General features: G+C 35.4%; 1 protein-coding gene across 1 annotated transcript in view; it reads left to right on the top strand.

Moving 5' to 3' along the window:
- The first annotated feature begins 6,429 nt into the window (after positions 1-6,429).
- LOC141404210 (neurotrimin-like) overlaps positions 6,430-19,061 on the top strand; it is a 416,440-nt gene continuing 403,808 nt past the window's right edge. The window contains exon 1 of the mRNA XM_073987581.1: positions 6,430-7,285. The gene's annotated coding sequence lies outside the window, so the exon portion shown is untranslated. The remainder of the gene's footprint in view (positions 7,286-19,061) is intronic.

The raw sequence follows: 19,061 nt of genomic DNA, 5'->3' as shown, positions 1-19,061 counted from the left end.
ATACGAGTTGTAAAAGATATTATGCAAAATACCGTTGAAACAACATGAAGTAAGCATTTTAGAGTTTCAGAATGTTCTAAAGAATTGTTGAGAATTTTATTTGGAAGATTTTTGCAAAAGGTTACTTGGTTCTACACCCAATAGTTTAGCCGATTATGTAACATTTTCTATATTTGATAGATTTTGATGCCCTAGATGGAGTTTTTCTTTTGTGGTTTTTTAATAGATAAGTTCTACTAGTTTATGGCTACAATACTGCTAAAGACAGCAAGGCCAAATTCTTATTCGTTTCTGAGATAAAGACCTGATAAATGCAAAAAAAGTGTGGATTTAGCCCGGTTTAGATGAGGGCATAAAATCCGAACTGGATTTGACAGGACAAACCCCTACTGGGGTTTTTGTAGTCTAAATATGTACTTTCAAAAATGCATACTAGAAGTTGTTTGCATTTTCAGTGTTGTATAGTGTAATATTAGATGTGTCTGTTGTTGTTTATTTCCATGCGTTTCAATAAACAACCACCATTAATAAATGTGTGTATATGTTAGAGATAGCCAGTGAGCGCTTACTGAGAATAAGTGAGCATACATTTCAATGTGTTTTACATTGAAATTTACGCTCCCTTGCTCTCAGCTGGTGAAAATTTCGTGACGAGAGATCTTTAATTTTACAGGGAGTTTGATTAAGATATTAATGGGCGGACGTTTCATGCTGTTGGTATATGAAACGGGGTATAGGAGGACTATTTCGCAGTGTTACATGAATTTTGGTCAAAACACATTTGTAATACACTTTTCACATTATAGTGTAGGTTGTTAATAAATGGGATCTAAAACCAGTATTCCAAAGTGTGTATAAGTTTTGCCATAAATGTGAAGGAATGATAAAAAAATCGATTAAGTCTGAACACTTACGCAAAAGATACAATTATATAATTAATTCTCTTTCGAGTTGAGCTGTTAGACCTTAGATATACATTGAAAAATTAGGAGTCTACCGAAGTCCCACGCATCCAACCATTACGCTACGTTTCACGGGTGGTTAAGCCGATCTTCAGGCGTATTAGGATGTTTTTGTGGCAGACGAAGGCAAAGCTTGGTAACTAGTATATATATCGCACTTCATTAGATAAATGCATATGCGAAATTATGTCAGTTAATTGAAACTCCAAACTTTTCCTATAGTACTGCTTGGCAATCCCATTTTTTCAATGTTCACAAATACTAATACGCCTGAAGATCGGCTTAACCACCCGTGAAACGTAACGTAATTGTTGGATGCGTGGGACTTCGGTAGACTCCTAAGTTTTCAATGGATATCTAAGGTCTAACAGCTCAACTCGAAAGAGAATTAATTAAATATCACTATAAATGATTTTCGCCTTAATAAGGCAAAAATAAACAAGTAAGAAAAGTCTATAGTCGGACGGAGCCGACCATGGGATACCCTATACCACTATCCCTGGACAATCGCTCTCCCCGGAACTTCTTTTCAATGATTGTGAAAATTTAATTATCAAATATCAGAGATGTAATGTATAATACTTGTGACCAAAACCAAAAAGTTATCTAGCATGACAAAGACATATTTGTAGCAGAAAAGGAAAATTTAGTTCACAAAAAATAAAATGTAATGAAACGCACTTATGTAATACTACTACTTCCGTTGTTTAACCGCTACGTTATTGAAATTTTTACCAATTTCACACAAAAGTTTCAGTCCATTTAACCCGCTAAGTATTATCTGATCTTCACGTTTGTTTGTACGCTTCTCCTTCATCATAAACTCAAACTTTGTTTAAAATTTTGCGGGTTATTATTTTGACCTACAGAGCCGCTACAAAATTGGTTAAAATTTTGTTTTTGGTCCATTTCATCCCTATTTCACGATCATCAGCAAAAACTAATCCTTTCTATTCTGGCCCGAACCCAACCTCCTTAAAAAATTCCATAATTGCGGCCTTAAGCTTGTTTACAATTTTTAATGGACGGAGACACATCGCTAAATCGCTTTATCTCGTCGAGATATGAATTTTGGCATACCAAATAAGGGGTCTAGGACGAATATTTCGTGTTGTTACATAAACTTTTGGAGAGACAATATGTAGCATGGGATAAAAATGTGGTTCTCTACACATAACCCATTATATATTAGGCAGTAGGCCCGTTATCTAGCAAACACTTTATTGCAATTTACATCAGAGGAAAGGTCAGTACTTTGCGAAATATATATGTCCTCAAGGAACCAACCAAAAATAAAATTTTTATATTTTTCATACAACAGTAATGGCCCATTTCACCCGCTAAAGTATATCAGATCATCATTCAAAATTGTAGGCATCTCTTACGACTTAGACTCTTACCCGGTGCAAAATTTCGTGACTGTTGATGTATAATTGCGACTTCTAGCGAGTTTATTATTACACTACAAACAAATAACGGAATATATTAGGCTGTAACTCTGTTATCTGATCATGCACACCAACTTAATTGGCATCAATTGAAAGGTCAAGCGTTCCACTTTCAAGTATATCTCACTTGTCCGGAATGTCACTTCCAGGAATTAAGATATAAGCTGTATATTAAAAATTTTCACAATTTTCACACAAAAGTTTTGGTCCATTTAACCCTCTAAATATTATCCGATCGCCATCTCATATTGCAAGCTTCTCCTTTGTGATATACTCTTACCTTATTTAAAATTACGCGTTGATCGGACTATTATTGAGACCTACAGAGCCGCTAGAAAATTGGATAAATATTATGTTTTTGGTCCATTTCACCCGCTAAATATTTCACGATCATCACCAATAAGAATAGGGATCTATTCTGATCTGAACCCGACCTCCATACAAAATTTCGTGACGATCGGTCCATAATTGCGGCCTGGAGCGTGTTTACAATTTATAATGGACAGACGGACACACATCTCAAAATCGCTTAATCTCGTCGAGATATGAAGATTGGTATACCACATTGGGAGTCTCCATGAATTTTCACCAAAACAAACTTATAATACCCTTTTCCATATTGTGGTATAGTGTATAAAAATTAAGTTTCAGTTTTTTTACACCCTCAGCATTTCTGCTAACGAGGGTATATACATACACTTTCATACGGGCAAAATGTGCCTCATCGAAATAATGGTTTTAGACCCCAAGTATGTTTGGACCAAATGTGTTTCAGACAATTTGGAGTCGACTGTGCAATGTCCGTCCGTCTGTCTGCCTGTCTGACTGGCTGGAGCGCACGATAACTCTCGAACGGATCAACCGATTCGATCTACAATTTGGCTTTCGTAATATTTTGTCCAAACTTAGTTTAAGTTCGACGGTGGGCTATATCGGTCCACTCCTTCCGGTACCTCCCCCACAAAAGTTCGAAAATGTTCGAAAATTTGTGCGCACGATAACTCTTGAAGGAAGTTACCGATTTGATCCATACGTTGCACGTCGTGAAATTTCTACCAAATTTAGATGAGGTTCCAAAACGGACTCAATTGGTCCACTCCTTTGGGTACCTCCCACACAAAATTTCGGATAAGTTCAGAGTAGGACCTGCTCTCGAATCGCTTTGATTTTTGTTGCAGCAACTTGTATTCATTGCCCCCCATACGACGGTACAAGTTTCATCAGGGGCAAGTCCATACTTCCTGAGAAAATAGCCTGAAAGGTGCAAAAAGCCCCTATAACACCGTGTGTAGTGGATAGAGCGCAAGATAACTCTCGAACGGACCTGCCGATTCGATCCAAAATTTGGCTTTCGTAATATTTTGTCAAAACATAGTTTAAATTAGAAGATAAGCCATATCGTTCCACTCCTTCAGGTACCTTCCCCACAAATGTTCGGAAAAATTGTGCGCACGATAACTCTTGAAGGAAGTGACCGATGTAATCCATACTTTGCTCATCCTAATATATCTACCAGATATAGATCAGGTTCGAATATGGAATATATTTGTCTACTCCTTCTGGTACCTCTCACACACAATTTCGGATAAATTCACTTTAAGACCTGCTCTCGAATCACTTTGAGTTTTGCTGAAGCGATTTGCATTCGCTACCTCCATTACGACGGCAAAAGTTTTTTCACGCGCAAGTCCATATTTCTTAGGAAAAGAGCCCGCAAGATGTAAAAAATCCCTATATCACCATATGTGGCTGTCGGAGAGCACGATAATTCTCGAACTCTTCAACCGATTAGGTCCAACATTTAGTCTTCGTCATATTATATCCAAACTTAGGGCAATACCGGTCCACAACTTCCGGTACTTCTCCCCAATATTTAAAAAATGTCAATAAATTGCTAGGACGATATCACTTGAATGGGGCAGCTAATTTGGTCCAAATTTTGGATATCCTAATGTTTTGTCAAAATTTAGTTTAACTTCTAAAATGGCCCATATCGGCCCTCCCTAAGAATACCTCCCGCACAAAGGTTCAACGTTTGTGTCTTAGTGCAGTTAATTCCTAATCCACATTTTTGTCGGCAAGTTCAAATGTTCAAAAAGGGCCTCAAAATTCTGAAGATACCTTAAATACATTCGATCTGTCCGTAGGTGAAAGTTTCACTTCACATTGGCTGAGGGTATATATCTGTCGGCCAAGCCGACAGACACTTTTTTATTTGTTATTTAGAAATGCACTTAAAACTAGAAAATATTTTGTCGCTTAGCCTCAATAAATATATTCTTTCTCTCAAATAAAACGCTTGCATTTAAATTATAAATGGTAGCAAAATTAAAAGGCAAGCTTTTTATTTGAGAGATTCCATCATGAGAAAGAATATATTTATTGAGGCTAAGCGACAAATTATTTTCTAGTTTTAAGTACATTTCTAAATAAAACACTGAAACTAAATTTTTAAATACCTGAAATCGTGGGCTGGACTTTTGTCCATAATTTTTGGTGGGGAAGTTTCTGTACCATTGGGAACTCCAAATGCCAAGGTACAGCTAATTCTGGCTAAAAGTGAAGATAAAATCCTCATAATACTTGAAATTGGGTGGTACCTGGACCTATGTTCAAAATTTTTGGTGGGTAATGTCTCTATCATTGGAAATCCCAAATGCCAAATGACAGCTAATTCGGGCAAAAATGAAGATAAAATCCTCAAAATACCTGAAATCGGGTGGTACCGATATAAGGGGGCTGTAGGAAAAAAAATTTACCCATATTCATGTATTGTCATCCAAATCTGAAAAGTGTGCAAAGTTTCAGTTCGATTGGTCAGCTGCAACTGCGTTAAAAATGAGTTACTAGATTTGAACTAGATTGGGTGGTAATGCTTTATGGGGGCTATAGGAAAAAATGGACCCATATTGGTTTTGATTTCATATACATGTATTGTCATCCAAGTCTGAAAAGTGTGCAAAGTTTTAGTTCGATTGGTCAACTGCAACTGTGTTAAAAATGAGTTACCAGATTTGAACTAAACGGACACAAAAGCAAGTTAAATAAAACACTGTAAAAAACTATTTTGCACGGAGTCGAGCTTTTTTTTACGACTCCCACTCCAACAAAATTTCCTGGACTCCGAACCCTGATTTCGATGTCTTCGAAATATCGATGCAATTGCATAACCCGGCATATTTTAGCCTGATTCAAACGAGAAAAAGAAGCATGTGACGCATTCCTTTGAATATTACAGTTTATTAAAAGTTTACTATTTTTATACGTTTTATACAGGTATATGACAGTTTCGACGTTTACAAACAAATTTTTGAACGAACCATTCCTGGTTGATGGTAAATTTGCTTTTTTTTACTTTACGAAATTTTAACCAGAAAATGTTTCGAAATAACTTTAAAAGACATCAGTGATGTCAAAATTTATTTTGTGAGCGAAATGCTTTTAATATTAATATGTCTTTTGCATTTATCCCGAATCACATCCCTAAAAGAAAACTCTCATCCTCATTTAGGTAGTATCCTTATACATGACAAGATGCTATGGGCACTGTGTAAATGTATCGAACATCCGTATTGAATTCTAATAACAAGCCATCATCACAATTCAAAACTTGTATTATGGTTGGAACAACATGTCAGCTACAAACAGAAACTTTATGACAGTATATTGACAAGTTACTTTTTTGGTTAAGAAAATACCACTATTATTTTAATAGCTCAGTGTTGTACCAGTAAAACCAAAGAGAAGGATGATGTTACATGTCAATCTCTTTTAACATATTGGGCTCTCTTTTCCAGCAACAGTGTATGCGTGTTAAAAAAGTTCTCTTTACTTTTTTCAAAACCCTGACCTAGAGTAAGAGTTTGCAACAGAAACCAAAAATGTGGATAAACCAAAGTAAAAAGAACTAGAACAGAAACAAAAAACAAATTATAGCACGGAGTATTGAGTGGAGGACGAACTACGAACGGACAAATAGATAGACCAACAGCAGATGTTAAACTTGACAAGTAAATAACAGTTAGGTCAGTAGTATTAAAGTCGCTGCCAGCGAGTACGTTGCCAATGAACTAAAGCCGGCGGAAAGACAACAAAACGCAAAAACTAGTCGTCGAACGTGATTGCCAAAGGATTTGTGAGAAATGACGGCGGTTGTGTTGTAGGAACGGTGTTGACGAAAATAGCGGTTGACAATGTTGTGCGAGCATTAAATATTCCCTCACATGGTTGAACGGCTGAGAGATGTGTAAAGTGACTGTGAGTGCGACAAAAAGAAGAAACAACACATGATTACATTATGTGTGGAAGAATGCATGTGTGTTGGTTGGTCAGCCACTAACAAGAAAGTGAGAGCTGTCAAACAAAGTTTTCTGAAATACCAATGATAAAGTTTGGAAATGAAATGAAAAAAATATCTCCAACCAAGTTTTGTTGTAAATATTTGTCTGCTTTGTGTTTTGTTTTTTAACGATGAATATTTTGTGATTGTTCATGTGGAAATTGTCAATGGTGCAGGACGTACCATAAGCTATCAATGGTCCGAACAAATCTGTTGGGAAGCATGACAAATACGAATAACAAGATATTCTTAACTTCCCGTGGTTCATTTTGAAATAATAAAGCTTAATGGTGGTTAGAAAGAAGCCAATGGAAAATAAAGAAGAAAATTAATGTGTTTTTGCTGTGCTTTTGTCGATGATGTTCTCCTGGTTTTCTTTGCTGGAGGGCTAACAAGCGACATTGTAACTGAAATAAACCGCATGGTTTGGGTGTAACACTCATTAGAGTGTGTTTGTGTGCGATACACATACTACTTACATGTTATCTGTGTGCTTTTGAGTGGCTAACCGCAATAAGGAATATTTGAAATTGAAGGTAAAGTGAAACCTATTTTGAAATTAAAATGATACTAAACAAATTAAAAATTTATAATGGAGATTGTGCAGAGATTACCACAACACATCTGGTAATTTGTCTAATATTAGAATGAACATTTTTGGATTAAAAAGTTTTTTTTAGCAAGATATTTGAAGATCGAAATTGCAAATTTATCAATGAAATTTTTTTATTGCGTTCAATAATCCATATGTTCACACCGTATTTTATGATTTTTAATTACAAAGGCTGAACATAGAAATGGATTCGAAACGCGACTATATTTTTCCCTGTTTCCTCAGTTTGAAGCATCATATTATAAGATAACACTCTTTACCTCACTTTTGGATATTTGACTGGGATCTTTCCCATCAATGTTATACTTTATACCTGGGACATACATACATATGATTAATTTTTCGGAAGGGATGTCATGCTTAAGTGTTCCATACGCCATTTGCCTGATTCGAGAAAAACTCAAGTTAATGTTTCAGTCCATACATGCTAGAAGTGGTGCAGAAATCCAATACTCTAAGAGCTCAGTTCTACTTAACTAAACTCAAAGAATATATTGGGAGTTTATTTTAGTCAAATATCTGCTATAGTCTAGAAGTTATGGCCAATTTTTATAAATGCAAAAGGTTGTTGATTTGTTCCATAGAATCTTTTTTCATGTTTTTGGCAATTTGTGTCACATGGAATACTTTATGCCACATTTTAGCAAACAAACTTTTGATAAATTGTGTTCCATATCCGTTATGTGAAGTGCTGCTGTAGAGTTGAAAATTCGGGGGCTTCAATAAAAAAGTTGCAGTAGAAAACAAGTAAGAAAAGTCTATAGTCGGGAGGAGCCGACCATGGGATACCCTATACCACTATCCCTGGACAATCGCTCTCCACGGAACTTCTTTTCAATGATTGTGAATATTTAATTATCAAATATCAGAGATGTAATGTATAATACTTGGGTGCCACCGTGGTGCAATAGTATGCACACTCGTCTTGCACACTAAAGGTCGTGGGTTCCATTCCCCGGTCAGGCGACATCATCAAACTTCAACGGTGGCAAAATACCCCTCAGTAATGTTAGCGACATTTCCTGAGTATTTCAGCCATGTAAAACTTCTCTACAAGTGGTGTCTTAGGACACGCCGTTCGGACTCGGCAATAAACGGTAGGTCCCTTATCATTGAGCTAATATGAATCGGGGTGCACTCATTGATATGAGAGAAGTCTCCCTTATCCCGTATGGGATGTTTGTGGAACAATTATTATTAAAATGTATAATACTTATGACCAAAACCAAAAAGTTATCTAGCATGGCAAAGACATTTTTGTAGCAGGAAAGGAAAATTTAGTTCACACAAACTAAAATGTAATGAAACCCACTTATGTAGTACTACTACTTCCGTTGTTTAACCGCTACGTTATTGAAATTTTTACCAAGTTCACACAAAAGTTTCAGTCCATTTAAACCGCTAAGTATTATCTGATCTTCACGTTGGTTTGTACGCTTCTTCTTCATCATAAACTCAAACTTTGTTTAAAATTTTGCGGGTTATTACTTTGACCTACAGAGCCGCTTAAAATTTTGTTTTTGGTTCATTTCATCCCCTGAACATTTCACGATCATCACAAAAAAACTAATCATTTCTATTCTGGCCCGAACCCAACCTCCTTAAAAAATTCGTTACAATCGATCCATAATAGCGGCCTTAAGCTTGTTTACAATTTTTAATGGACGGACACACATCGCTAAATTGCTTTATCTTGTCGAGATATGAATTTTGGCATACCAAATAAGGGGTCTAGGACGAATATTTCGTGGTGTTACATAAACTTTTGGAGAGACAATATGTAGCATGGGATAAAAATGTGGTTCTCTACACAGAACCCATTATATATTAGGCAGTATGCCCGTTATCTAGCAAACACTTTATTGCAATTTACATCAGAGGAAAGGTCAGTAGTTTTTTTCCATATGTAGGCTAGTTTGCGAAATATATATGTCCTCAAGGAATTAAAATATCGACCAAAAATAAAATGTTTATATTTTTCATACAAAACTAATGGCCCATTTCACCCGCTAAAGAATATCAGATCATCATTCAAAATTGTAGGTATCTTTTTCGACCTATACTCTTACCCGGTGCAAAATTTCGTGACTATTGATGTATAATTGCGACTTCTAGCGAGTTTATTATTACACTACAAACAAATAACAGAATATATTAGGCTGTAACTCTGTTATCTGATCATGCACACCAACTTAATTGGCATCAATTGAAAGGTCAAGCGTTCCACTTTCAAGTATATCTCACTTGTCCGGAATGTCACTTCCAGGAATTAAGATATAAGCTGTATATTAAAAATGTTCACAATTTTCACACAAAAGTTTTGGTCCATTTAACCCTCTAATTATTATCCGATCGCCATCTCAAATTGCAAGCTTCCCCTTTGTGATATACTCTTACCTTATTTAAAATTACGCGTTGATCGGACTATTATTGATACCTACAGATCCGCTAGAAAATTTAATAAATATTATGTTTTTGGTCCATTTTACCCGCTAAATATTTCATGATCATCACCAATAAGAATAGGCATCTATTCTGATCTGAACCCGACCACCATACAGACGGACGGGCACACATCTCAAAATTGCTTTATCTTGTCGGGATATGAAGATTGGTATACCACATTGGGGGTCTCCGACGAATATTTAGCGGTGTTACATGAATTTTTACCAAAACAAACTTATAATACACTTTTCCACATTGTGGTATAGGGTATAACAAGTAAGCCAAGGCTATAGTCGGACGGGGCCGACCATGTGATACCCTACACCTTTACCCCTGGGGACTAACTTTCTACATATCAAAACGTCTTTATGGAACATCTAAACTTACTGTAACATTGTGGATTCTGGTACCGTATTCCACCAACCTTATCCCCAGAAGGGACAAGGGAGACTTCTCTCATATCAATGAGTGAGTGTACCCCGATTCATATTCGCTCAATCATATGGGACCCACAGCTTATCTCGGAGTCCGAACGGCATGTCCTAAGACACCACTTGAAGAGAAGTTTTACATGGCTCAAATACTCTGAAAATGTCGCAAACCTTACTGAAGGATATTTTGCCACAGTTGAAAATTTGATTTTGCCTCGCTGGGAAATCGTTGCAATGTATGTATAATAATCCAATAGGACTATTGAAACGTAAGGGCACCATGTAAATTGCAATAATGCAAAAACTGGGAATGGGAAAATGTGGTTTTCTACACAAAACCCATTATATATTAGACAGTAGGTCCTTTCTCTAGAAGACATGTTTTTGCAATTTGCATCAGGGGGAAAAGTCAGTAGTTCTTTTTCCATATGTGGGCTACTTTGCCGGTATATGCCCTCCAGGAAATAAAATATAGACCAATTTTTTTTTTTTGTATTTTTCATACAAAAGTAATGGTCCATTTCACCCGCTAAATAATATCAGATCATCATCCAAAATTGTAAGCATCTTCTTTTACCTAAACTCTTACCTCGAGCCAAATTTCTTGATTATTGAGCTATAATTGCAGCCTCTATCGTGTTATCTTATCATGTACACCAACACAATTGACATCGATAGAAAGAAAGGTCAAGCGTTCCTCTTCCAAGTATAGTTTACCTGTCCGGAATGTCTCTTCCAGGAATAAGGATATAAGCTGTATATTAAAAAATTTTAAATTTACGCAATTTGTTCCGTACACCACATTGTTCGTAACTTGACAAAATTGGACAATTTTTTGTTCCAAACGCCATCATGTTTTGAGAGGAACAATTCGTTTTTGTTCAAATTTATTTTGTTCCATACGCCAGACTTTATGGATATGGGACAAAAAACCTGATTTTCGGAACATATTGACATTTCTATATCTCAACAAAAAGAGGAGAGGAAAACAGACTAGAAATTCAGAAAGAACAGTGTTGAAAATTTTGAAGGGTGCCTGAAACTCAAAATGTCAAAAATGGTGTATGGAACACTTAAGCATGACACCGACGAAATGTGTTGTATTGTCGGGACAACGTCGCCTATCGGTTGGCCGTAGCTGGCTGCGTTGTCGACTGAGTCAAGTGGAGTTGCAAAATGTGCCCTTGGCTTTAAGAGAGGACATCAGCGAACTGTGGTCCCAACATGCAACAAAAAATCGAAAAGATTTGGAAAGCTTTATGCCCACAACTACGACTGAATACCAAATTCAAACAATTTCGGTGGGATATTGTCACCATATTCTTCAAAACACCGAAAATTTTGAGAGGCAGTTCTACGGGAGCTATATGAAGATGTAGAGCAATAACAAACAATTTTATTCAGAGACTGTATATTCACAACGATGACTAAATACCAAATTTCAGCCGTTTCAGTGGGATATTGAGGCCACAATCTTCAAAATACATAAAGAAAGTTTTATACCGCTCACAAAGATAAAATACTTAACTTCAGCCGCTTCGGTGGGCTACTGAGACCAGAACCTTCAACGTGGACCTATACCGACAAATTTCGGTGGAAAGTTTTGTATCCCCAATGAGGCTAAAACCTTCAATCGAAAATCGCGAGGTACCGTGCTATGGGGGCAATGTGAAAACCTGGACCAATATGGCCCATTTCCAATACCAAATATCCTAGGAGTAATATAAACTTATATACCAAATTACAAAGCTCTATATTAAATAATTGTGAGCTTTATTTTGATTTCAACAGACGGACGGACTTAGAATTTTATGCGTATCAATAATATATACATATACTTATATAGGGTCTCCAACGAATATTTCGATGTTGCACAAATGCAATGACAAATTTAAAAATTTAAATAATGCAATTTAATTGAAAGAATGGATCAAAAAAGGTTTTCAATCGGACGGGACTTTTATATGGGACTATATCAAAGAATGGACATACGTTGACAATTTTTGATGGAGAAGTTTTGTGACCACCTCAAACGTCGAATTACAGATAGTTCGGTCCACAAATGCAGCTAAATTCCCCAAAATACCTTAAATCGTGGAGTAACTTTATATAGGAGCTATACCAAAGCATGGGCCCATGCCGACAATTTTTGGTAAGTTTTGTGACCACTTGAAACCTCAAACGTAAAATTACAGATAGTTCGGTGAAAAAATTAAGTTGACATTCTCAAAAACAACAATTCTCAAAATACCAAAAATCTGAAGGTGCCATTAAATAGAGATATACCAAAGCATGGGCCTATATTTACAATTTTTAGTGGAGAGGTGTTGTTACTGCTAGGAACTTCAAATGGCGAAAAACAGCTAGTTCGGTTAAAATTTGTAGCTAAAATCCTAAAAATATGGAAAATCGGTAGGCTACACCAAAATATGGATCTACCTTGATCATTTTTGTTAGCCAAAATCCTCAAAATATAGAAAATTGGGAGGTATCGTTATACGGGCCTTTGTTGAAATTTTTCAAAATAGCGAAAACCGGAAGATACCTTTATTAGGGGCTATACTAAAACGTTGGCCGATATAGCCAATCTTCGAACTTGACCTGACTATGAAAAAATACACTCGGGTGTAAAAATACAGCGCTCTAGCTCAATTCTTGTATACGCTAGAGTGATTACAACAGACGGACAGGGCTACAGCGACGCAGATTTTTATCCTAATCCAAAATTGTATAGTTTATAGGGTCACAAATGCGTAACAAACGGAAAAACAAACTTAATATACTCTCCGTACTGTGGTGGAGGGTATAAAAACAAATAGTAAACCAAAAAGTTATTGAACTTTTAAACCACGCCTTTGTTTATGGGTCACCCTGTAGAAGATCTCAATTGACCAATCACTGTAGTTTGTTTGATGGTCAAATAATGTAGACGTCCCAATGGGTGGCAATCTTTTACATTTTGTTAAATATGAATAAGGATTTTCGGTGGAAACTGTTTTAAGATGTACAGTATGCCTTTTCAAAATCCATCATCATGAAAGCCCTAGGTGAGTATATTAAGAACCAAAAAGGAAATTTTCGCCATAAGTCAAGTTTCTGAGATATCACGTGATGAATTTTTTGATTTTTCCCCAATAATAGTTGCGAAAATAGCTTCATATTTCTCTATTGTGTTATTGTAGCTTCGTTTTGAGATTACTTGTCTTCAGTCAAATCGATTGGCGAATCTTTTTGTAGAACATTTCATTCTTCTAACTCAATTCCTTTCATATCCTTTCTCCTTTATTTTTTGAACCGTAGTAGAAGTACTACAAGATGAGATTTTTCAACATCCAAATATTCTACACAAATGTTTCCACCCCCAAAAAATGCTGCTGCACAGTGTAATAGAATATGTTAATTTTGAGCTTTTGAGAACATATTTTCCATATATAAACTGATACTCTAATAAATTGTTCATGTTTTATAATTTTTGTTCTGTGTTACATTTTGACACATTGTATAATTGACATGTAATGCCAAAGAAAATTAGCAGTTTAGAATTTATAATAACTACTCACACTTACACCTATAAACTTTTAATATTTATACTTTGTAATTTTCTTTCGTAATTTAGTTATTAAAATTTTATGCCATTATATTCTTTGTCGATATTTTCTAATTATTTCAAGTGAATAATTCGAAAAGTTCAAACATTCTAAAAAATTTTGAAATTATCAAAGCAATTGAGTGTGTCCGAAAATGTTTGAGGCTTTTGTTTAATTAAGATTATTTTTATTTTTTGCATTATGATCCGGCAACAATTTAATTGAAGTGGGGATGAATGTCGCACACCAACACCACAACATTTGCATGATTTATTTACGACTTGAGCTGTCTGGCTGAAGTTCTTAAATGCCGGCGGTCGATTAATATAATTATAGCCGTAATAGCATTCGTTAAGAATACTTTTTTATTTTAATGCGAGGATAAAGTGCTTAAAATTTAATTCACAAACAAGAGAGAGAGAGAGAGAGAAACGTAAGATATAACAGGTAATTAGAGATGTTGTTGTTCATGTTCTTTTAGATGGTGGGTAATTATTATGTAACTAGCAAAGTGCCCGCTACTTCGTATGCGTTAAATATACAAAACAAATAAACAATATATAATATAGAATGGTGGAAACATTTTGTGTACTAATACGTACCACTTTTGTTCGATTTTCGTCACGCCTACACATCAAGAGCAATCCACATTTTTTGAAATAGTTTAATTGAGGTTCTCAGCGCAAATACGGCCTATCCCTACAACCGCCATCCTCATTTCCAGCACTATCTGTTCCCCCAGAACCAATTATAGAACTATTTAGTAGTTTACATGTAAATAGATAAACATGAACCTCCTCCTATTATTTCAAAATTCCCTTTACACAATAACAAATTGTACCAAATCCTTATTTACAACTTTTCGTATATTTATGGCACATATTTCTTAAATCGGACGTTATAAGCAAATGGTAACAGTAATCTTAATTCCAAATCTCATGAATCCAGATCTATCCGTTTATCCAATACAAAATTGTACCATACATGGAACCATTTCGTACCCCTAAGTGTACCTAATTCCACATATTAGGATTCGAGCGCTATAATTTCACCCAAATCCTAGTTGTACAAAATGTAGTACTTTTTGTAAGCATAAGTACGCATTTCCAAAACTAAGTACGCATTTCCAAAACTAACCCCAACAGTAATATTAACTCCAAAATTCAAGATTCTAGCTCTAATCGTTCGCTCAAATCCAAGTTGTACCAAATATAGTACCGTTTGGTACTTTTCGTACATATAAGTACGAATTACCAAAACTTTCTCAATCCTACACCCCAACAGTAATCTTAATTCCAAACTTCAAGATTCCAGCTCTAGCCGTTCGCTCAAATCCAAATTGAACCAAATTTAGTACTTTTCGTACTCATAAGTACGAATTTCCAAAACTACTTCCATATCTCAATCCTACACTCCAACAGTAATATTAATTCCAAATTTCTTGATTCTAGCTCTACCCGTTCGCTCAAATCCAAGTTGTACCAAATTTAGTACCGTTTAATAGTTTTCATACATATAAGTACGAATTTCCAAAACTTCTTCAATCCTACACCCCAACAGTAATCTTAATTCCAAACTTCAAGATTCCAGCTCTAGCCTTTCGCTCAAATCCAAATTGTACCAAATTTAGTACTTTTCGTACTCATAAGTACGAATTTCAAAAACTACTTCCATATCTCAATCCTACACTCCAACAGTAATCTTAATTCCAAATTTCTTGATTCCAACTCTATCCGTTCGCTCAAATCCAAATTGTACCAAATTTAGTACTATTTAGTACTTTTCCTACCCATAACTAAAATTTCCAAAATTTTATCAATCCTACAATTCAACAGGTATTTTAACTCCAAACTAGAGGATGGCAGCTACATCAGATCACCGAAATCCAAATTGTACCAAATTTAGTACCATTTAGTATTTTTCGTACCCATAAGTACAAATTTTCAAAACTACCTCAGTGCTATGTTCAAACAATAAGCTTAATTCCGAATTTCAGGATTCCAGATATATCCGATAACTCAAATCCAAATTTGGTACCATTTAGTACTATTCGTATCCATAGTACGAATTTCTAAAACTACCTCTATCAACACTCCAACATCAATTTTAATTCCGAATTTCACGATTCCAAATGTATCCGTTCGCTCAAATCCAAATTGTACCAAATTTAGTACTATTTAGTACTTTTCCTACCCATAACTACAAATTTCCAAAACTTTATCAATCCTACACTCCAATAGTACTCCTTATTCCAAATCTCGGGTTTCCGTTCCAAATTTGGTACCATTTAGTACTTTCGTACCCATGAGTACGAATTTCTAGAACTACCTCAATCCTACAAGCCAACAGTAATCTTAATTCCAAAATTAAGGATTACAGCTGCATCCAATCACCGTAATCCAAATTGTACCAAATTCGATACCATTTAGTACTTTTCGTATCCAAAGTACGATTTTCCAAACCTTCCTCTTTCAACACTCCAACAGTAATCGTAATTCCGAATTTCAGGATTCCAAATGTATCCGATCACATAAATTACAATTTGGTACCATTTAGTACTTATCGTACCCATAACTAAAAATTTCAAAAACTTCATCAATCCTACTTACCAACAGTAATCCTTATTCCGAATCTCGGGATTCCAGCTATATCTGTTCACCCAAATCCAAATTGTACCAGATTTGGTACCATTTAGTACTTTTCGTACACATACATAAGTACAAATTTTCAAAGCTACCTCAGTGCTATGTTCAAACAATGAGCTTAATTCCGAATTTCAGAATTCCAGATACATCCGATAACTCAAATCAAAATTTGGTACCATTTAGTACTATTCGTATCCATAGTACGAATTTCTAAACCTACCTCTATCAACACTCCAATATCAATTTTAATTCCGAATTTCACGATTCCAAATGTATCCTATCACTGAAATCCAAATTGTACCAAATTTAGTACTATTTAGTACTTTTCCTACCCATAACTACAAATTTCCAAAACTTTATCAATCCTACACTCCAATAGTACTCCTTATTCCAAATCTCGGAATTTCAGCTATATACGTTCACCCAAATCCAAATTGTACCAAATTTGGTACTATTTAGTACTATTCGTACCCAAGAGTACGAATATCCACAACTACCTCAATCCTACACGCCAACAGTAATCTTAATTCCAAATTTCAGAATTACAGCTGCATCAGATTACCGTAATCCAAATTGTACCAAATTTAGTACCATTTAGTACTTTTTGTTCCCATAGGTCCGAATTTCCAAACCTACCTCTATCCAGCACTCCAAAAGTAATCTTAATTTCGAATTTCAGGATTCCAAATGTATCTGATCACCCAAATCCAAATTGTACCAAATTTGGTACCATTTAGTACATTTCGTTGCCATAAGTACGAATTTCCAAAAGTATCCCAATCCCACACTCCAATAGTAATCTTAATTCCAAATTTCACTATTCCAGCTCTATCCGATCACATAAATTCATATTGTACCAAATTTGGTACCATTTAGTACTTTTCGTACCCAAAAGTTCGAATTTCCAAAATACCTCTATCCTACACTCCGACAGTAATCCAAATTCTAAATATCAGGATTCCAGGTCCATCCGTTCCCCCAAATCCAAATTGTACCTTATTTGGTACTATTTAGTACCTTCCGTACCCATATGTACGAATTTCGAAAACTACCTCCATATCTCAAACCTACACTCCAACAGTAATAGTAATTCCAAATTTCAGAATTCCAACTTTATCGGTTCGCCCAAATTCACATTTTACCAAATTTAGTACTATTTAGTACTATTCGTACACATGAGTACACATTTTCAAAACCACCTCCTAATATCAACTTATCTTCTAAACCTTGATTTTCATTCCAAATTTCAAGATTTTAGCTCTGTCCGTTCACGTTATACCAAATGGTACTAAATTTAGTAACTTTTATTACTTTTCGTACACTTATAGTTCGAATTTCCAAAAACCCTTTGGTACACCTTTCTAACTCTCCATCAGTGAACCTCATTCCAAATTTCAGAATTCTAGCTCTTCGCGTTTGCCTAATACTAAGGGTACCATATTTAGTACCTTTTAGTACTTTTCGTACTGTTCTAGTTCGAATTTCCAAAAACCGAGCCTTATCTGACCTATTCGGACCATGAGTGACCCTCACCCAAAATTTCAAGATTCTAGCTCCAGCCGTTTAGTCTGGGCGTTGATTATCAGTCAGTCAGTCAGTGAGTCAGTGAGTCAGTGAATCAGTGAGTCAGTGAGTCATCATTACTGAACTCTTTTATAAGTATAGATTAAGAAGGTGCTTTATATTTGTATTTACAATAAAATAAATCATACGCACTGTAGTACAGTGGCCCAGAAGGCAAGACTAACATTATGCATTTTCAGTAATTCAAAATATTTTTTTTTTGTTCGCTGGTTGCTGAATAATTTAAGATAAAAGCTAAGCAATGTTTCTCTTGGGATATGGGGGTTTCATAATTTAATATCACAATAAGTTTTGAAAATTAAATGTCTGTTCCTGAACTGAAAGAATTTATTAATTTTTTAAACCCTTCACCATAATATGGAGGGTATAAATCAATTTGTCATTCCGTTTGTAACACATAGAAATATTCCCGAATACAGCTCTCAATTTTAAAGATAGAGCTTTGTAATTTGGTATAAAAGTTTCCATTACTCCTAGTATGCTTGGTATTGAACATTTTGAAATTATCGCGATTTTTGATATTTTAAAAGTTTAAGAATCATTATCTCTCTGAAATGGCTGATATTTGGTATTTAGTCTTCGTTGTGGGTACAAATATCCAACTGAAATTTGTCGGTACCTTCCGATTTTCGGTATTTTGGAAGTGGTGGGGTCCCAATATCCCACCGAAATGGCTAAAATTTGGTATTTGGTGTTATTTGGGGGTACAAAACTTTCCACTTGAAATTTGCGGTATAACTCTTTATACACCCCCATAGAACGGTACCTCCCAATATTCGTTATTCAGAAGCTTTTAACCTCAAAGCTGAAATTTGGTATTTTCAGCCCGCTTATATATGTCGAAACGAAAATGTTTGTGAGTGAAACAAACTGAAAGTTTAGTTTTCGGAATATTATAACGAGTGGTTTTGTCTAGCGCTGAGGTAAGCTCAGTCGCTGCCAGGGTCGACCTAAAGACCAATAAACCTTAAGTAAAACACGAGTGTTTACAATTTCAATGTTTATTA

This window comes from Musca autumnalis, unplaced genomic scaffold (genome assembly GCF_047663935.1).
Source record: "Musca autumnalis isolate F117 unplaced genomic scaffold, ASM4766393v1 scaffold_4, whole genome shotgun sequence".
Lineage (NCBI taxonomy): Eukaryota > Metazoa > Arthropoda > Insecta > Diptera > Muscidae > Musca > Musca autumnalis.
This window is presented reverse-complemented; position numbering and strand designations above follow the sequence as displayed.